Source organism: Triticum aestivum, chromosome 7D (assembly GCF_018294505.1).
Source record: "Triticum aestivum cultivar Chinese Spring chromosome 7D, IWGSC CS RefSeq v2.1, whole genome shotgun sequence".
Taxonomy (NCBI): domain Eukaryota; kingdom Viridiplantae; phylum Streptophyta; class Magnoliopsida; order Poales; family Poaceae; genus Triticum; species Triticum aestivum.
Window position 1 is genome coordinate 581,230,851 of NC_057814.1, and position 22,756 is coordinate 581,253,606.

Sequence of the window (22,756 nt, forward strand, 5' to 3'; positions counted from 1 at the left end):
TAACCGGACAGCTCACAGCTCACGCACTAACGGAACTGTTACAGATCACAACGGTGTCGACAAAAGTAACAGTTACAGGAAACGGTGAGGATGGAATCCGAGCCGTTGATATCTCTAGCGCTCATCTTGACCGTCGCTTCTCTGAATCTCCTGTGGCTGCCTCTCTTCGTCAGTAAACTCTCGGCTTGGGTCCTGACAGGTGCCTAGCTGGGCGAGTACGCCCGTGTAGGTGCCGTTCCATCTGCGCTCCGACGGCTCTTCGCCGTCTCGTCAGCGGCGGCCCGGCTGCTTTGAACGGACCTCTCCATGTGCTAAGCTGCGGTTGCGGGGGAACAAACTCGCCTCGGTACTGTCCTCAACCCCCCATCATTCTCTTTATGCTAATTTTGGGGTAAAATCTGGGGATATCTCTGTGTCCATGCGGAGGAAAATTAATCAATGAAAAAACTTGCTATATCTTGCTTACATTATATTTTTTGAGCAATTAGGCATAGCATTTTTTTTATAATTGCCTGATATTGTCAACAATTACATCCTGATTGCAATATTCTATGATAGTGTGCTCTCCTGAATCATGAGTAGTAGTAGTATCGCACTGTACAAATATTATCTATCCGTGGCTGGCTCTGCAGGTTGTTTAATGTCCTGAATGGAGATAGTAGAAGAATGTCACCTATGAATCCTGACACTTCTTGTCTGCTGCCATCTCATACAATTTCTCACGGTTGCCTACTCGTACTGTCAACTACTCAACTTTCATCAATTTGACTGATACATGAGTACAAAGTAATTTCATGTGCCTGTTCAATTACCTGAACGTGAAGTGCTTGTTGGCACAATGCTGAAATTCAGTAACACTGCAATATGTGCCACTCCAATGATTTTGCAGAGCCCTATCTATTTTTCAGTACTTCCATTGAAACTAAATCATGGTAGTATTTTCTAGTGAAACAATGTATTAGTTCTTTGGTCTTCCTCATTTGTTTGTAAAAAATGGCATTATATTCCTACAGATTTATCATGCGTGTAACATACTGGAGCTCGGCGGTGGCATCGTCTACATCTGTTTATTTGTCCCGTGTTTCACTTCTCTGCTCTGCTGGCACGATTTTTTGTGTGACATTTGTTCAGGAAACATAGCAGCGGCTTCAAAGTATTTTCTCTAAAACATGTTACCAATTTTTGGGAGAACTAGCATTCCATTGCTGCTACAACTTCTGTGAGACTGCGCTTTCTTCAATTTGAAGTAACCTCTTCCAATTTATTGTGGCTACAATCTGAAGCATCTTACAAATAAGTTGAGTTAGAATCATTCTTTGGTGTGTGGTATGTCTCTGGAACTTTGGTTGTGCATTTCCTTTCACTTTTGCATTGTGTTGAAGAAATATATGCATCTCTTTCACCTGATTAACCCATCACATCCCATTTCAGTAGAGTCAAATTCACATCAAAGTTAATTAATATTCTCCTCTTTAATTATAGCATTGACATTAAAAATGTTATCTCTGAATCACAACAGTGGACTTACCCAACTCTCTATTGTTTTCTGTAAATAATAGAAGTAATTGTACTTGCTGTAAGTATACTCTCTGATTCTCTGCAAATATGCTTGTAAGGCCATAAATAGACTGTTCATATATGTATTCTTCAACAAGTCCAGTAAATCATGGAAGAGCAATAGATATGCACTTGTCTCCATTATCCATGTCTAATATTATTGACTGAGATGTTGCTGTTGCAAGACAACTAAGACTTTTGAGATTGAGTGACGCTATTCTTACATACTAATTTTGCGAAAATTGTACATACTAGTTCAATCTGATGGTGGTTATTCCCATGTTTTTCTCTAGGTTAATATTATCCCTCTCACAGTACGTAGATTTTTTGTGTAAAAGGGGCACCCAAGAATAGGGTTTCTGTTTGAGATTTTAGGGCTTCAGTAAGTATAAATTGTTGTTTTCACTTCACATTCGTTGGTACCAGGTATGATTCCACTCTACTCCGAACCATAAATCAGACAACATTACATCTCTTTCCTTAGTGGAAAACAAACATATTTTTCTTCTAAATTATGCAATAACACTCTGCTTGTGTACTTACAGCTACTATGTTTTTGTTACAGTAGTGTAGAAACTGTAGTGGTAAACTGGGTGGAAATTAACAGAATTATCATGGTTCAGATAACTATTATGTGCGAGCTACTACTCACCAAGCAATATAGGAATGTATGCACATGACTGAACTATAATTCAAATCTTTACAAACTTTTAATCCACCAGAGAACATAATTATTTCCTATTCTTGCCTTGTAATGTGAACTATAAAATTGTTCTTGTATTTTGTAGATGTATGATGCCCTCTGACCAGCTGAAGCATCGGGACTGCAAATGGAGAGAAGAGGTGTTTACCGAAGACTTCCCTTCCTTATAGCTGCAAGAATTTCTCTGCAGGATAATTTTAATTCTTTTGTTGAGCATACACCTATGCGTGCTTGTGCTCAACTGAAGCTCGAACTGGAGGAAAAGACAGGTTTCATGTCATGTGCCATCAAGATAGTCCAGACTTCCCTTCCTTACAGTTCCTGATCCATTTTTAATAGCAATGCTTGTTGAGCAGTGATCGTATTAGTCCTTAGGTCCCAGTCTTGCCGGGCATGTACTGAAAATGATCCTCCCATGTATCGGTCGATATGTATGTATGCCTCTTGTGTTGTGTTCCATCTATGATGGCCCAGTTTGAAATGTACATTTAGTTATGCTTGAAGAGTATGGTATAATTTTCTCAATGTACTCAGCATATTTGTGATAGATACTTGCATACTTTTTCATGACAAACATCTTCAGTTTCCTTGCATAACTAGCGATGATGTACTGAAATATACATGTATTTCATGAAATAGATATGTGCAAAGATTTTTTTGTAAAACTAATAGGAAATGGGGTATCTATAAATGACTGTGCAGATCTATAAATGGTTGTTGGAGGGAAAGATGAGATAGTTGAGGTTGTTGCTGCAAAGTTTCTGTTTTATATCTAACTGTTAGTAGGGTTTTTTTCCGTAAAATCTGCCCTTAAGTGGCTTGCCATCCTCCATCAGAATCTGTGCCATCCATCTTCCATCCAACCGCTGAGCCTTGCTTTTTCTATTTTTGCAACGTAAGGTCAGATTCTATCCTAGTTGTTCCCACTCTGTTTGTATAAATTCAGTTGCCTTAATTTACCTAGACATACAGAGAATGGCATATTGGTTCAAGAATGGCGTTATCAAGATTTGTTATCCTGGGTGCTGGAGATACAAAGAGAGATGATATTCATCTGTGGCTCAGAATATATGCACACCAATATATGTTGAAACAAACATATTCCTCAATGTATTGGTGCCAGAGACCATCAATAAACCTTTACTCGTGTCTAGCTGTTACATACATCGATACCATAACTAACATGTTTGATTATTTATATACACATGGCGACATCAAACACCATCAAACACTGAAGGTGAAGGGTCTGACTTGTTCAAGATAGTACAATCTCTGAGTTTATACTAAGCGGAAGTTGCTGGAAAATTCTCACAGGTCAATACTGAATTTACAAAGTAACCCAAGGAATAGCTAGAATGAGTACAGATGCAACTTTGTTCATCATATAGGGTGTGGTAGTCCAGAGAAGAGAGGAAACATCACACAATTCACACACACACCAAGACGGTGGGCTGATCACCATGCATCAAAATAAAGAGCTATGGGGTGAACATTCTCTGCTGCTCAATATATTTCTGGCAAAGAAACAGGGCATCAAAATGAAACGAGACAGTGAAATGCAATAGAAATCATAGGGTTAACAGAATCGCTTGGACCACTAGGCTGACATATATCGGTTGAGCAGAATATCTAGGACCAAAAAATACTCTTACCTAAGAGTGCAACAACCTGAGCCTACAGCAGCAGTGCACAGCCAAAACAACCCGTCTTTTTATGGGCTGAAGAAACCAAGCAAAATCCTGAAACCAACTAATGTATAGAGATGTCCGGCATGGGGAAGGATGATCTTGTCCACGTAGGGATGAGAATCATGTCAACCGGCAACCTTGCCTGCGATGCATTAACCCTGCAAAGGAGGCAAATTGAAAGCAGCTCCAGTTAGTATCACAGTATGCAATTATAGTCATTTAGTTATATATCTAGAAGATTGTTGTTACTGGCAAATAAATCATAATTTTTTTAAACGAGGCAAAAGACTTGCCATTTTCATAGGAAGAAGAGAGTTGGAACAAAATAGCAAAGTACTTGCTCAACAGAATGTAGCTGGAACTGAATAATTTTTGGCGGCCAAACCTGAAGACTGGCGAAATTCAGACATACTTCAACTAACTTCAGCTATTATCAAACTTTCTATGGTTACTGAGTACAGATGCAAAAGGAAATGGTATATCTAATAAAGAAGATTGCATCAAGCAAAACGGCAACTACATAAAAGGTTTCAAGTATTTTAACTCCATCCACCATTAAGCTTCAGTTTTATAAAAATACAAGGGAATGTCCAGACAAACTCAGCAGTAATATATCATATGTTTTTCGCTAACACACATTGAAAGCATGGCATTATGTATTAATAGCATATTTAGGTTATAGTAAGGATACATGTACAGCCAAACCTTATAATTGGCATGTATAAGCCACATTCCAACAACACGGGATTTTGTACAACATGAAAATTTACTGCCAGCTTAACTTATATTCTTGTTGCATCAAAAAGCATGCAACTTACCGGAGCTGGGATAAACATTGCATTTCACAGAAGAATACCCCCTGAAGATGTCATATATTTTCGTGCATCTATCATTACTTGACGAGACCTCATTTGACAGCTTCACAACCATTCTTTTAAGAACTGGTGCACAGCCAAATATTAGTTTCAAGAAATCATGTTCATGAGCATGTCCTTTGAAGCCATCTATTTCTACTTCTTCAAGAGCAGTCAAGGGGATAATTTGGGTCCTCCAGTTCGTAGACTCACAAGGACAATCTGCAGGGCATATTTGTTCATCCTAAAACCAAAAATGTGAATTACTATCAAATTTTACTATTGAGATACATAAGCAGAGGGGGGCACCACCTCAAATCTCAGAAGGGTGACCTTAAGTCTCCGTATAGCACTACGAATCCAATCCAACCCAAGAAGATAAGACACAAATGCTCCAAAGACATGGCCCGTTGCTGACAAATGTAGCTCCAAAGCAGAGAAGCCGACAATCATATGCTTCTCTATCTCCTGTGCAAAGTTGGCCTCTTCATCGGAAAAGGTAAAGCAGCTCTGCAAAGCAGATTGGCAGATTTGTATCATACATAAAGTTTAGCATAGAGGCATTGCCATGAGACATTCTCCAGCATTGGTGCCAAGATGGACATGGTCACTAGATTGTAGGCGTGTAAGAACAGCGTTAACTGCTTGAGCATGGGGGCAACAATGTCGACCGGCCGCGCCCACAAATTCTCGCTGTCCATGACAAGCTCCTGCAGTGACGTTGAGTGGACTGTCCAGTCGTCATCGCCGAGCCAAATGAGGACCGAGCCTGAGCACGCGCAGGTGTGGGCAGAGGGAGAGCAAGGCTCCGAGGCCGTCCAGTTGGCAGCCCGTGAGGGTCAGCGTCTGGAGCGCGGGGAACTCGGCTCTTGTGCCGAGGACGAAGGGGGTCCTCTCCAGCACGATCGAGGTGGCGCGGTGGAAGCACGGCAGGTCGACCTCTGTGGAAGTCGGATCTGGGTCCCACGGGAGGCCGAAGACGAGCTTCTCCGGCGCGAGCAGTGCGGCTGCGCGCAGCACCGATGTGACGGCGCCGGCGCCGGAGATGGGCAGGTGCTCGTCGGAGACGCGGATCTCGAGGAGGGAGACCGCCGGAGGGGGGAGGGCGACGCGGTTGAGCGCCGCCTGGAGCGACGGAAATGCGATCCTTCGGAAGGCGAGGTCGCGGAGGTGGGCCAAGAGGCCGCGCCACCGGCGGGAGAGGAGGCCGGTGCGCGCGGCGGCGGCGGCGCAGCCGAGGCGGGCGAGGACCAGGAGGAGAAGATCGTCGGGGAGGGCGTTGAGGTAGTCCGCTCCGCCGGCAGGGCCTGGCTCGGAAGAACGCCGGCGGCCCAACTCCATTGAAGTGAGCAAAGCCCTGCCTCCGATGGCGGAACCAGATCGTCTGACGTAGGTTTTTTTTTTAAGGAATCTCGCCACTTTATTGATTATCAGTAATGTTCATGGGTACAATACGTTGGTCATAAGGGTGACCAACCATAAATGTCTACCAAACTGAAGATTACAAGCTAATTTGGCAAGATTGTGAGCCTCGAAATTAAAATTTCTACGCTCATGAACAAAGGAAACAGAAGTGAACATATTTCTATGCCCCAAAATCTCCTGGATGATCGCAGAGTGCGGGCCTCCTGTTCCTTGGTTGATGTCATTGACCACACCTTGGCAATCCGATGCTATTATCATATGTGACACTTGCAGATCACTAGCAAGTGCCAGAGCCTCCCTGCACGCATAAGTTTCCAAGATCGTCGGATCAAAAACTCCATTATAAACCACCGTCGAGGACCCTAGATATAGACCCGTGTGGTCTCGGCATACTGCGGCAACGGCCCCGCCACGGCCGCGCCTTGCCACCGCTCCATCGACGTTGACCTTCACCAACCCGGCTGGTGAGGCTATCCATCTTCGTTCAGCTTCCCTCCTAGGTGTAGCAGAGACCCGAGGGGGTGTTTTTTCCCTGACTTGGTTCCAGCTCGCGAAGATAGGACTCCACAAAAGAATAGGTCTGCATGGGTGATTGAAATATTCCTTCGTGTATCACCTGCCTCCTCGCATACCACACTGCCCATAAAGTTACGGCCATCTTTGTGAAAAGCTTGTGCTCAAGAACCTCATGGAGCTGGAAGATCCAATTCTTCGCTCGGGGTTCAGTGTTCTCCGCCATTCTAGCCACCAGCTCCAGATCAGATAGAGCCCACGTGCACCTCGCTGATGTGCAGGCGACAAGCGCATGGCGCCATGAGTCAGGAGAGCCGCACAGTGGACACGCATCTCGTGTTGACATATTTCTCTTGTTGAGGACATCTGTTGTAGGTAATGAGTGACGTGCAAGACGCCACAGGAACACTCTGATCTTTGATGGGACAGTCAACGACCAAAGTTTGCACCAATCCTTCTCTTCTCGGTCCGAGCTAGATGACCCGCCTCTGCCCTCAAGCCAATTCTCTCTTGTTATCTTTGTCTTGATAATGAATTTGTACGCTGAACTGACAGTGAACCTTCCTTTAGAATCTGGATGCCATGACCAAAAATCATCAACATTGCTCGTGCACACAGGAATTCTCAGAACCGCCTCCGCATCGGTTGGAAGAAATAGAGAACGGACTAGGTCCACGCTCCAGGATGCCGTTGCTGGAGTAAGCAGGTCCGAAACAAGTTGAGGTGGATCCGGGATCAGACAGGTGATAGGTCGGAGCGAACCCTTCTTTGGTAGCCAATTGTGTGTCCATATGTTGGTCGACTGCCCATTACCTATTCTTCGGATAATACCCTGTTTCAGAATATCCCGACCCTCCAAAATCGCATGCCAAATCTGTGATGGCCTTGAACCAAGTTCAGCACTAAGCAAATCTGTAGTGGGAAAGTATGATGCTTTGAGGATTCTGGCACTCAAAGTCGAGGGATCTTGCAGCACCCTCCAGGCCTGTCTCGCCAACAATGCGAGGTTGAAAAGTTCCAGATCTCTGAATCCTAGGCCTCCCAGGTACTTTGGCCTTGTCATGACCTCCCACGAAACCCATGTTGGCTTCCTCTGTCCTTGCTTGCAGCCCCACCAAAATTTCCTAATGATAGAATTAATGTGATCACACAGTCCTCTTGGCAGCTTAAAGCATGACATTGAGTAAACAGGGATAGCCTGGGCCACTGACTTGATGAGTACCTCCTTGCCACCAGCTGATAAACACTTCCCCATCCAGCCTTTCACCTTGTCCCAAACGCTGTCGCTCAAGTATTTAAACGTGCTCCTTTTCGAGTGTCCCACATCTGTGGGCATGCCCAAATATCTGTCACTTAGAGACTCGTTTGGAACATGTAGACACCCCTTGACTGCTGAGGGCATCCCTTACTGAAGAAAATAGACGACTTATCCCTATTAATGCGTTGGCCCGAGGCCCTGCAATATGTATCCAAAAGGTGTGACACCTCCTCTGCTCCATCTGCACTCGCCTTGAAAAACAACAGGCTATCATCCGCGAATAAAAGATGGTTCACCGACGGTGCCGATGGCGCCACCTTAATGCCGCTGAGCTGGGATGATTCACTTTGAGATTTCAAGAGGCATGAAAGGCCCTCTGCTGCTAGCAAGAAAAGGTATGGAGAGATTGGATCTCCCTGACGGATACCTCGTGTTGGCTTGAACTCCTCCAATTTGCTTCCATTAAACAAGATAGAGAAAGAGACGGTCCTGACCATGTTCATGACAATGGATACCCATGGTGCAGCAAACCCCAACTTCCTCATGATTGCTTCCAAATAATTCCATTCCACTCTATCATACGCCTTCATCATATCGAGCTTTAGCGCACAGTGGTTGTTGTTTCTTGACCGGTTTCTCTTCATAAAATGCAAACACTCATAAGCTGAAATTATGTTGTCAGAGATAAGCCTTCCGGGAACAAAAGCAGACTGCTCCTCTGAGATAATGTCTGGGAGTATTGACTTCAAACGGTTGGCTAGTACCTTCGAAGCTATTTTATAAAAGACATTGCATAGACTTATTGGCCGGAATTGAGATAACAAAGTGGGGTTCGATACCTTTGGAATTAAAACCAACATTGTGTCATTGACACAAGCCGGGCTCTCCTCTCCCCTTACTATGCTCAAAACCGCCCTCGTGACCAAGGCTCCGCATATATCCCAGTGGCGCTGAAAAAAGTGTGCCGGAAACCCATCGGGGCCGGGCGCCTTTGAAGGGAACATTTGGAACATCACCTTCTTTACTTCTTCCTCCTTATATGGTGCTGTTGGGGAACGTAGTAATTTCAAAAAAATTCTACCGCACACGCAAGATCATGGTGATGCATAGCAACGAGAGGGGAGAGTGTTGTCCACGTACCCTCGTAGACCGAAAGCGGAAGCGTTAACACAACGCGGTTGATGTAGTCGTACGTCTTCACGATCCGACCGATCAAGTACCAAACGCACGGCACCTCTGAGTTCAGCACACGTTCAGCTCGATGACGTCCCTCGAACTCCGATCCAGCCGAGTGTTGAGGGAGAGTTTCGTCAGCACGACGGCGTGGTGACGATGATGATGTTCTACCGACGCAAGGCTTCGCCTAAGCTCTGCTACGATATTATCGAGGTGTAATATGGTGGAGGGGGGCACCACACACGGCTAAAAGATCGTTGATAAATTGTGTGTCTAGAGGTGCCCCCTGCCCCCGTATATAAAGGTGCAAGGGGGAGGCCGCCGGCCTAGGAGGTAGAGGCGCGCCAGGAGGAGTCCTACTCCTACCGGGAGTAGGACTCCCCCCTTTCCATGTTGGACTAGGAGTGGAAGGGGGAAAGAGGTGGAGGGGAGGAAGGAAGGGGGCGCCGCCCCCCTCTCCTTGTCCTATTCGGACTGGGGGGAAGGGGGGCGCGGCCCTGCCCTGGCCTCCTCTCCTCTCTTCCACCTAGGCCCAATAAGGCCCATTAAGTTACCGGGGGGTTCCGGTAACCTCCCGGTACTCCGGAAAAATCCCGATTTCACCCGGAACACTTCCGATGTCCAAACATAGGCTTCCAATATATCAATCTTTATGTCTCGACCATTTCGAGACTCCTCGTCATGTCCGTGATCACATCCGGGACTCCGAACAACCTTCGGTACATCAAAACATATAAACTCATAATATAACTGTCATCGTAACGTTAAGCGTGCGGACCCTACGGGTTCGAGAACTATGTAGACATGACCGAGACACCTCTCCGGTCAATAACCAATAGCGGAACCTGGATGCTCATATTGGTTCCCACATATTCTACGAAGATCTTTATCGGTCAGACCGCATAACAACATACGTTGTTCCCTTTGTCATCGGTATGTTACTTGCCCGAGATTCGATCGTCGGTATCTCGATACCTAGTTCAATCTCGTTACCGGCAAGTCTCTTTACTCGTTCCGTAATACATCATCCCGCAACTAACTCATTAGTCACAATGCTTGCAAGGCTTATAGTGATGTGCATTACCGAGTGGGCCCAGAGATACCTCTCCGACAATCGGAGTGACAAATCCTAATCTCGAAATACGCCAACCCAACAAGTACCTTTGGAGACACCTGTAGAGCACCTTTATAATCACCCAGTTACGTTGTGACGTTTGGTAGCACACAAAGTGTTCCTCCGGTAAACGGGAGTTGCATAATCTCATAGTCATAGGAACATGTATAAGTCATGAAGAAAGCAATAGCAACATACTAAACGATCGAGTGCTAAGCTAACGGAATGGGTCAAGTCAATCACGTCATTCTCCTAATGAGGTGATCCCGTTAATCAAATGACAACTCATGTCTATGGCTAGGAAACATAACCATCTTTGATTAACGAGCTAGTCAAGTAGAGGCATACTAGTGACACTCTGTTTGTCTATGTATTCACACATGTATTATGTTTCCGGTTAATACAATTCTAGCATGAATAATAAACATTTATCATGATATAAGGAAATAAATAATACTTTATTATTGCCTCTAGGGCATATTTCCTTCAGTCTCCCACTTGCACTAGAGTCAATAATCTAGATTACACAGTAATGATTCTTACACCCATGGAGTCTTGGTGCTGATCATGTTTTGCTCGTGGAAGAGGCTTAGTCAACGGGTCTGCAACATTCAGATCCGTATGTATCTTGCAAATTTCTATGTCTCCCACCTGGACTAAATCCCGGATGGAATTGAAGCGTCTTTTGATGTGCTTGGTTCTCTTGTGAAATCTGGATTCCTTTGCTAAGGCAATTGCACCAGTATTGTCACAAAAGATTTTCATTGGTCCCGATGCACTAGGTATGACACCTAGATCGGATATGAACTCCTTCATCCAGACTCCTTCATTTGCTGCTTCCGAAGCAGCTATGTACTCCGCTTCACACGTAGATCCCGCCACGACACTTTGCTTAGAACTGCACCAACTGACAGCTCCACCGTTCAATGTAAATACGTATCCGGTTTGCGATTTAGAATCGTCCGGATCAGTGTCAAAGCTTGCATCAACGTAACCATTTACGATGAGCTCTTTGTCACCTCCATAAACGAGAAACATATCCTTAGTCCTTTTCAGGTATTTCAGGATGTTCTTGACCGCTGTCCAGTGATCCACTCCTGGATTACTTTGGTACCTCCCTGCTAAACTTATAGCAAGGCACACATCAGGTCTGGTACACAGCATTGCATACATGATAGAGCCTATGGCTGAAGCATAGGGAACATCTTTCATCTTCTCTCTATCTTCTGCAGTGGTCGGGCATTGAGTCTTACTCAATCTCACACCTTGTAGTACAGGCAAGAACCCTTTCTTTGCTTGATCCATTTTGAACTTCTTCAAAACTTTGTCAAGGTATGTGCTTTGTGAAAGTCCAATTAAGCGTCTTGATCTATCTCTATAGATCTTGATGCCTAATATATATGCAGCTTCACCGAGGTCTTTCATTGAAAAACTCTTATTCAAGTATCCCTTTATGCTATCCAGAAATTCTATATCATTTCCAATCAGCAATATGTCATCCACATATAATATCAGAAATGCTACTGAGCTCCCACTCACTTTCTTGTAAATACAGGCTTCTCCAAAAGTCTGTATAAAACCAAATGCTTTGATCACACTATCAAAGCGTTTATTCCAACTCCGAGAGGCTTGCACCAGTCCATAAATGGATCGCTGGAGCTTGCACACTTTGTTAGCTCCCTTTGGATCGACAAAACCTTCCGGTTGCATCATATACAACTCTTCTTCCAGAAATCCATTCAGGAATGCAGTTTTGACATCCATTTGCCAAATTTCATAATCATAAAATGCGGCAATTGCTAACATGATTCGGACAGACTTAAGCATCGCTACGGGTGAGAAGGTCTCATCGTAGTCAATCCCTTGAACTTGTCGAAAACCTTTCGCAACAAGTCGAGCTTTATAGACAGTAACATTACCGTCAGCGTCAGTCTTCTTCTTGAAGATCCATTTATTTTCAATGGCTTGCCGACCATCGGGCAAGTCAACCAAAGTCCATACTTTGTTCTCATACATGGATCCCATCTCGGATTTCATGGCCTCAAGCCATTTTGCGGAATCTGGGCTCACCATCGCTTCTTCATAGTTCGTAGGTTCGTCATGGTCTAGTAACATAACCTCCAGAACAGGATTACCGTACCACTCTGGTGCGGATCTTAATCTGGTTGACCTACGAGGTTCAGTAATAACTTGATCTGAAGTTTCATGATCATTATCATTAACTTCCCCACTAATTGGTGTAGGTGTCGCAGAAACTGGTTTCTGTGATGATCTACTTTCCAATAAGGGAGCAGGTACAGTTACCTCATCAAGTTCTACTTTCCTCCCACTCACTTCTTTCGAGAGAAACTCCTTCTCTAGAAAGGATCCATTCTTAGCAACGAATGTCTTGCCTTCGGATCTGTGATAGAAGGTGTACCCAACAGTCTCCTTTGGGTATCCTATGAAGACACATTTCTCCGATTTAGGTTCGAGCTTATCAGGTTGAAGTTTCTTCACATAAGCATCGCAACCCCAAACTTTAAGATACGACAACTTTGGTTTCTTGCCAAACCATAGTTCATAAGGTGTCGTTTCAACGGATTTTGATGGTGCCCTATTTAGAGTGAATGCAGCCGTCTCTAAAGCATAACCCCAAAACGATAGCGGTAAATCAGTAAGAGACATCATAGATCGCACCATATCTAGTAAAGTACGATTACGACGTTCGGACACACCATTACGCTGTGGTGTTCCGGGTGGCGTGAGTTGCGAAACTATTCCGCATTGTTTCAAATGAAGACCAAACTCATAACTCAAATATTCTCCTCCACGATCAGATCGTAGAAATTTTATTTTCTTGTTACGATGATTTTCAACTTCACTCTGAAATTCTTTGAACTTTTCAAATGTTTCAGACTTATGTTTCATTAAGTAGATATACCCATATCTGCTCAAATCATCTGTGAAGGTGAGAAAATAACGATATCCGCCACGAGCCTCAATATTCATCGGACCACATACATCTGTATGTATGATTTCCAATAAATCTGTTGCTCTCTCCATAGTTCCGGAGAACGGTGTTTTAGTCATCTTGCCCATGAGGCACGGTTCGCAAGTACCAAGTGATTCATAATCAAGTGATTCCAAAAGTCCATCAGTATGGAGTTTCTTCATGCGCTTTACACCGATATGACCTAAACGGCAGTGCCACAAATAAGTTGCACTGTCATTATCAACTCTGCATCTTTTGGCTTCGACATTATGAATATGTGTGTCACTACTATCGAGATTCATTAAAAATAGACCACTCTTCAAGGGTGCATGACCATAAAAGATATTATTCATATAAATAGAACAACCATTATTCTCTGATTTAAATGAATAACCGTCTCGCATTAAACAAGATCCAGATATAATGTTCATGCTCAACGCTGGCACCAAATAACAATTATTTAGGTCTAAAACTAATCCCGAAGGTAGATGTAGAGGTAGCGTGCCGACCGCGATCACATCGACTTTGGAACCATTTCCCACGCGCATCGTCACCTCGTCCTTAGCCAATCTTCGCTTAATCCGTAGCCCCTGTTTCGAGTTGCAAATATTAGCAACAGAACCAGTATCAAATACCCAGGTGCTACTGCGAGCATTAGTAAGGTACACATCAATAACATGTATATCACATATACCTTTGTTAACCTTGCCATCCTTCTTATCCGCCAAATACTTGGGGCAGTTCCGCTTCCAGTGACCAGTCTGCTTGCAGTAGAAGCACTCAGTTTCAGGCTTAGGTCCAGACTTGGGTTTCTTCTCCTGAACAGCAACTTGCTTGCTGTTCTTCTTGAAGTTCCCCTTCTTCTTCCCTTTGCCCTTTTTCTTGAAACTAGTGGTCTTACTGACCATCAACACTTGATGCTCCTTTTTGATTTCTACCTCCGCTGCCTTTAGCATTGCGAAGAGCTCGGGAATTGTCTTATTCATCCCTTGCATGTTATAGTTCATCACGAAGCTCTTGTAGCTTGGTGGCAGTGATTGAAGAATTCTGTCAATGACGCTATCATCCGGAAGATTAACTCCCAGTTGAATCAAGTGATTATTATACCCAGACATTTTGAGTATATGCTCACTGACAGAACTATTCTCTTCCATCTTGCAGCTGTAGAACTTATTGGAGACTTCATATCTCTCAATCCGGGCATTTGCTTGAAATATTAACTTCAACTCCTGGAACATCTCATATGCTCCATGACGTTCAAAACGTCGTTGAAGACCCGGTTCTAAGCCGTAAAGCATGGCACACTGAACTATCGAGTAGTCATCAGCTTTGCTCTGCCAGACGTTCATAACTTCTGGTGTTGCTCTTGCAGGAGGCCTGGCACCTAGCGGTGCTTCCAGGACGTAATTCTTCTGTGCAGCAATGAGGATAATCCTCAAGTTACGGACCCAGTCCGTGTAATTGCTACCATCATCTTTCAACTTTGCTTTCTCAAGGAACGCATTAAAATTCAACGGAACAACAGCACGGGCCATTTATCTACAATTAACATAGACAAGCAAGATACTATCAGGTACTAAGTTCATGATAAATTTAAGTTCAATTAATCATATTACTTAAGAACTCCCACTTAGATAGACATCCCTCTAATCATCTAAGTGATTACGTGATCCAAATCAACTAAACCATGTCCGATCATCACGTGAGATGGAGTAGTTTCAATGGTGAACATCACTATGTTGATCATATCTACTATATGATTCACGCTCGACCTTTCGGTCTCCGTGTTCCGAGGCCATATCTGCATATGCTAGGCTCGTCAAGTTTAACCTGAGTATTCCGCGTGTGCAACTGTTTTGCACCCGTTGTATTTGAACGTAGAGCCTATCACACCCGATCATCACGTGGTGTCTCAGCACGAAGAACTTTCGCAACGGTGCATACTCAGGGAGAACACTTTTATCTTGAAATTTTAGTGAGAGATCATCTTATAATGCTACCGTCAATCAAAGCAAGATAAGATGCATAAAAGATAAACATCACATGCAATCAATATAAGTGATATGATATGGCCATCATCATCTTGTGCTTGTGATCTCCATCTCCGAAGCACCGTCATGATCACCATCGTCACCGGCGCGACACCTTGATCTCCATCGTAGCATCGTTGTCGTCTCGCCAACTATTGCTTTTACGACTATCGCTACCGCTTAGTGATAAAGTAAAACAATTACATGGCGATTGCATTGCATACAATAAAGCGACAACCATATGGCTCCTGCCAGTTGCCGATAACTCGGTTACAAAACATGATCATCTCATACAATAAAATATAGCATCATGTCTTGACCATATCACATCACAACATGCCCTGCAAAAACAAGTTAGACGTCCTCTACTTTGTTGTTGCAAGTTTTACGTGGCTGCTACGGGCTTAGCAAGAACCGTTCTTACCTACGCATCAAAACCACAACGATAGTTTGTCAAGTTGGTGCTGTTTTAACCTTCGCAAGGACCGGGCGTAGCCACACTCGGTTCAACTAAAGTGAGAGAGACAGACACCCGCCAGTCACCTTTAAGCAACGAGTGCTCGCAACGGTGAAACCAGTCTCGCGTAAGCGTACGCGTAATGTCGGTCCGGGCCGCTTCATCTCACAATACCGCTGAACCAAAGTATGACATGCTGGTAAGCAGTATGACTTATATCGCCCACAACTCACTTGTGTTCTACTCGTGCATAACATCAACGCATAAAACCAGGCTCGGATGCCACTGTTGGGGAACGTAGTAATTTCAAAAAAATTCTACGCACACGCAAGATCATGGTGATGCATAGCAACGAGAGGGGAGAGTGTTGTCCACGTACCCTCGTAGACCGAAAGCGGAAGCGTTAACACAACGCGGTTGATGTAGTCGTACGTCTTCACGATCCGACCGATCAAGTACCGAACGCACGGCACCTCCGAGTTCAGCACACGTTCAGCTCGATGACGTCCCTCGAACTCCGATCCAGCCGAGTGTTGAGGGAGAGTTTCGTCAGCACGACGGCGTGGTGACGATGATGATGTTCTACCGACGCAGGGCTTCGCCTAAGCTCCGCTACGATATTATCGAGGTGTAATATGGTGGAGGGGGCACCGCACACGGCTAAAAGATCGTTGATCAATTGTGTGTCTAGAGGTGCCCCTGCCCCCGTATATAAAGGTGCAAGGGGGAGGCCGCCGGCCTAGGAGGAGAGGCGCGCCTAGGAGGAGTAGGACTCCCCCCCTTTCCATGTTGGACTAGGAGTGGAAGAGGGGAAGAGGTGGAGGGGAGGAAGGAAGGGGGGCGCCGCCCCCCTCTCCTTGTCCTATTCGGACTGGGGGGAAGGGGGGCGCGGCCCTGCCCTGGCCTCCTCTCCTCTCTTCCACCTAGGCCCAATAAGGCCCATTAAGTTACCGGGGGGTTCCGGTAACCTCCCGGTACTCCGGAAAAATCCCGATTTCACCCGGAACACTTCCGATGTCCAAACATAGGCTTCCAATATATCAATCTTTATGTCTCGACCATTTCGAGACTCCTCGTCATGTCCGTGATCACATCCGGGACTCCGAACAACCTTCGGTACATCAAAACATATAAACTCATAATATAACTGTCATCGTAACATTAAGCGTGCGGACCCTATGGGTTCGAGAACTATGTAGACATGACCGAGACACCTCTCCGGTCAATAACCAATAGCGGAACCTGGATGCTCATATTGGTTCCCACATATTCTACGAAGATCTTTATCGGTCAGACCGCATAACAACATACGTTGTTCCCTTTGTCATCGGTATGTTACTTGCCCGAGATTCGATCGTCGGTATCTCGATACCTAGTTCAATCTCGTTACCGGCAAGTCTCTTTACTCGTTCCGTAATACATCATCCCGCAACTAACTCATTAGTCACAATGCTTGCAAGGCTTATAGTGATGTGCATTACTGAGTGGGCCCAGAGATACCTCTCCGACAATCGGAGTGACAAATCCTAATCTCGAAATACGCCAACCCAACAAGTACCTTTGGAGACACCTGTAGAGCACCTTTATAATCACCCAGTTACGTTGTGACGTTTGGTAGCACACAAAGTGTTCCTCCGGTAAACGGGAGTTGCATAATCTCATAGTCATAGGAACATGTATAAGTCATGAAGAAAGCAATAGCAACATACTAAACGATCGAGTGCTAAGCTAACGGAATGGGTCAAGTCAATCACGTCATTCTCCTAATGAGGTGATCCCGTTAATCAAATGACAACTCATGTCTATGGCTAGGAAACATAACCATCTTTGATTAACGAGCTAGTCAAGTAGAGGCATACTAGTGACACTCTGTTTGTCTATGTATTCACACATGTATTATGTTTCCGGTTAATACAATTCTAGCATGAATAATAAACATTTATCATGATATAAGGAAATAAATAATACTTTATTATTGCCTCTAGGGCATATTTCCTTCAGGTGCCATGAGTGATTCATTCATAGCGGCTGTTACCTTCGAGGGTACATGTTGGAGAACATCATCTACTCCTTCCACTCCCTCAGAGGTGTAAAGATTTTTATAAAACTCTTGCGCAAGTTGCTGCATCTCCGTAAGATCCTCTGTTAATTGCCCATCATGTTTCTGGAGAGCTTTAATCAAGTTTTTCCGCCGTCTCACCGAAGCCCGAAGATGGAAGAAATGCGTATTCCGGTCACCTGCAGAGAGCCATTCCACCCTTGACCGCTAACGCCACATCACTTCCTCACGCAGATATAGCTCAATAAGACGATCATTAACTTTGATCTCAACATGGCTCGGGCCAACTCGGAGAGGATCACTCCTTAGCCGTTGTAGGTCCTTCTTTAGTTTTCTGATCTCAGCCTTGACATTGCCAAAGGTCGATTTGCTCCACTCGCCTAAGTTGTTAGACAGTGCTTCTAGATTCACTCGGACCTCAGCCGCCGTCAGATTAGGGTCGTTGGCCTCCCATGCACGCAGGACGGTGGAGATCAAATCGGGATGCGTGTTGAAAGATCGTGGATGTCGCCTAGAGGGGGGGGGAGGTGAATAGGCGCTTTAAAATAATTACGGTAGAGGCTTGAACAAATGCGGAATAAACGTAACGGTTAATTTGACAAGCACAAAACCTAAAACAACTAGGCTCACCTATGTGCACCAACAACTTATGCTAAGCAAGGTAAACAACTAAGTGATAGCAAGATATATGCCAAGAAACAATATGGCTATCACAAAGTAAAGTGCATAAGTAAAGGGCTCGGGTAAGAGATAACCGAGGCACGCGGAGACGACGATATATCCCGAAGTTCACACCCTTGCGGATGCTAATCTCCGTCTGGAGCGGTGTGGAGGCACAATGCTCCCCAAGAAGCCACTAGGGCCACCGTAATCTCCTCACGCCCTCGCACAATGCAAGATGCCGTGATTCCACTAAGGGACCCTTGAGGGCGGTCACCGAACCCGTACAAATGGCAACCCTTGGGGGCGGTCACCGAACCCGTACACTTTGGCAACCCTTGGGGGCGGTCACCGATACCTGTCAAATTGCTCGGGGCTATCTCCACAACCTAATTGGAGACCCCGACGCTTGCCCGGAGCTTTACACCACAATGATTGAGCTCCGAACACCACCAACCGTCTAGAGTGCCCAAGCACCCAAGAGGAACAAGCTCAAGGGTACCAAGCAACCAAGAGGAACAAGCTCAAGGGTACCAAGCACCCAAGAGGAACAAGCTCAAGGGTACCAAGCACCCAAGAGGAACAAGCTCAAGGGTACCAAGAACCCAAGAGTAATAAGCTTCTCAACTTGTAACTTCCACGTATCACCGTGGAGAACTCAAAACGATGCACCAAATGCAATGGCAAGGGCACACGGAGTGCCCAAGTCCTTCTCTCTCAAATCCCACCGAAGCAACTAATGCTAGGGAGGAAAATGAGAGAAAGAACAAGAAGGAGAACACCAAGAACTCCAAGATCTAGATCCAAGGGGTTCCCCTCACATAGAGGAGAAAGTGATTGGTGGAAATGTGGATCTAGATCTCCTCTCTCTTTTCCCTCAAAAACTAGCAAGAATCCATGGAGGGATTGAGAGTTAGCAAGCTCGAAGAAGGTCAACAATGGGGGAAGAACACGAGCTCAAAGGATAAGGTAGAATGGGGAAGAAGACCCCCTTATATAGTGGGGGGGGAACAATCCAACCGTTACCCCCAAAACAGCCCCGCAGAGGGCGGTACTACCGCTGAGAGCAGCGGTACTACCGCTTCCCCGGGCGGTACTACCGTGGAGTTAGGAGGGCAGGAGAGATACGGACTCGAGCGGTACTGCCGCGGTGGTAGGGCGGTACTACCGCTCATGAGCGGCAGTGCCGCTCTACTGCTGCTGCGAAGTACCGCACAATCCGACACGAAAAATGACCCCTCGAGTCGACGCGGTAGGGGCCTGGTACCGCAGCGGTACTACTGCTGAGGACCCACCGGCGGTACTACCGCTGCGGAGCGGTACTGCCGCCTGTGACTCCTAAGCGGTACTACCGCTGGGTACCGCGGTACTACCGCTGGCGCCATCCTAAAGCCACTTCCACGAAAACAAGTATACTCCACGGGAAACCAAAACTGCCATAACTTCTGCATATGAGCTCGGAATTGAGCAAACTCAAGCTTGTTGGATAGAGGAAGACGAGTAGCATCAAAACAGAGGAGTGAAACCTCCAACCGAGAAGAACCGGCATAACCTCCAACATCGAAAACATCATAGAAGATGCGAGTGAACTCCGTTTTCGATGAACTCGAGCTTGTCATCAAGATGACCATAAGCTCCAAAACTCACAAAGAGAAGAACCAAACAAGAACCAATAAAGATGATGCAAGGATGCAATGGTTTGAGCTCTCTATGAACGATACGATCAAGCTACTCATCGAGAGCCTCCCTTGATAGTACGGCAATCGATCCTATAACCCGGTCTCCCAACTACCATCATGAGACCGGTAAAATAGAAAACCTATCAAGAGCAAACCTTTGCCTTGCACATGGTCCACTTGAGCTAGATGATGACGATCTTGACTCCCTCAAGATGGACCACCTTTCCTGATTGCGTTGGCTCGATGAAGACTAGTTGATTGCTCCCCCATACTCCACTATGGGTGAGCCACCCTTCCGCACATCTTCACAAGTCCATTGTCACCACAATGGATGGCAAGCTTCAAGCATTTGATCTCTTCGTGATGCTTTACTTGAACTTGCCCGCTTCACTTGAACTTGCACATCGCAACCTAACCCCACAAAGAACTCTCATGAAGACCATGGGTTAGTACACAAAGCATAATTGATAATGCTTACCATACCATGGGATCGCTTGATCCCTCGGTACATCTTGTGCGCTTTGTGAGTTGATCAACTTGATTCACTCTTGACTTAGTCTTGATCAACCTTGAATCTTTCCAACTCTCTTCATTTGGATGATGTCTTGAAGATATACATGAATGATCACACAATCTTCTTCTCCAAGACATGCTTGCAATAAGCTCAACACTCACAAGACCAATCTTTGGATAATTCCTTAATAGCACCTTGGTCATCACAAACTCTCCTTGAAACCAACAAATGGACCCCAAGAACAGCCTATGGACAAACCCTTGGAATATAACTCAAGGAAACCATTAGTCCATAGAGATTGTCATCAATTACCAAAACCAAACATGGGGGCACCGCATGTTCTTTCGCGTGTCCCACATGCATTCGTAACGGAACAGTCTCTCTTTCATCGGCCCTTTAGCAGGTGGGTCAAGCTTCAGCAAAATAGGAGAGTGATCCGAGGTTGCACCAGTAAGATGTTCTACCACTGCTAGTGGGAATTGTGCGCACCACTCAGCAGATCCGAGCGCTCTGTCAAGCCGCACCCTCGTGTATGTACCTCCTGTAACTTTCGTTTCAAACGTCCACTTCTGGCCTTGGAAACCAAGATCAATTAGTCCACAAACATCGACCGCATCTCTGAAACCTTGTATTTGCGTTTGGCTTCTCTGACCAACACCATCATGCTCATCATATCGAAGGACCTCGTTGAAATCGCCTAAACATGCCCACGGCATATGTTGTAGCGATGCCAGGTTCTTCATTGTGTCCCAAGTTCTGTGTCTTAGGTGTGTCTGGGCTTCTCCATAGAAACACGAGAGCCTCCACCGGGTCCCCCCCAGATCCGACACCTTGACATCAATGTGATACTGCGAGTAACCCAAAATTTCAACTTTTATTTCATTGTTCCAGTACAAAACTAAGCCACCGCTCTGACCGATGGATCCAACAGCAAAAGAACTATCATATGCTAAACTTTCAGCTCTCTCTTGGCTAATTTGCGTTTCCAAAATACAAAGTACTCTAGGGGCAAACTTTAACGCGAGTTCGCGCAATTCTTGAACTGTCGGGGCGTTGCCTAAACCCCGGCAGTTCCAGCTTAACAGATTCATTGTGCTTGGCGGTCCTTTGACGAGGAGGCCGCCGTTGTTGCATCTTGGTTTTTGGGTGCCGCCTGGTTCTTCCTCACCCCCGTGTTTGCCCCCTTCTCTGGCTGCTGCATCATTCTGGATCACTGGGGATCTTGCTTTGGTGGCGGGCTCATTGGGACCACACCCGCTCCTCCTTTTTGGTTAGCAGATGGTACAAGCTCCAGGCTTCCCTTGGAAGCCATTGCCATGGCAGCAGCCGCCACCACATTAGAAGATCGCTTCCGGTTCTGGTCAGATTCCTCCATATCCATGTCCTCCCCCTCCATTGCACTCCTATCCTTTTCCAGATCCGAGCTTTCTCCTCCTCCACCTTGGTTTGACTGTTTCTTACCATTGTTACGGCGCCTCGTTCCCCATGCAGTTGTTGCCGGCGCCCTTAGGTTCTTGAAGACTAAGACCGAGGGGGGATGCACACTGTCTCCGTGTTCTTTAAACTCATGTCCCATCATGCCGCATACCTGACACCAGTCCGGGAGCCTCTCGTATTTCACCGCAAAGATCTCCCTCTGACCCCCACGAACTATGGAGGTTGCCTTCTTGAGTTGGTTGCGAACATCGAGACGGATTCTCACCCTGTAAAAATTCCCTTCAAAGTCGAAGGAAGATGGTTCTGAGTCAACAAACTCGCCGATCTTAGCAGCCAGCGCCTTCACTTTTCCATGGTATGCAATTGGGAGATCAATGATTCTTGCCCATATCTCAAACTTGAAGAGCTCTATGGATGTAGGCTTGGAGTAGCCATCATACGGGACAATGATCACCGGATTCCCCCGAAAGTGCCATGGCCCTCCGTGGGTTACCCTCTCCCAGTCCCCTAGACAATTGAATTGCATGATAAACAGATTGTCTTCTAGGGTTTTGATCTTGACTCCCCTTGCTAGATCCCAGGCTGACTTCATGTTACGAAAGAACCAATATGTGTTGAAAGACTTGTCCATATGGACATGGGCCAAGATCATCCACCG

General features: G+C 45.6%; 1 long non-coding RNA gene across 1 annotated transcript; it reads left to right on the forward strand.

The window, feature by feature from the left end:
* Positions 1-216: 216 nt before the first annotated feature.
* LOC123166821 (uncharacterized) lies at positions 217-2,615 on the forward strand. The gene is made up of 2 exons (XR_006483708.1): positions 217-346; positions 2,346-2,615. It is a non-coding gene; the product is annotated as an uncharacterized lncRNA (long non-coding RNA).
* The last annotated feature ends 20,141 nt before the right edge of the window (positions 2,616-22,756 follow it).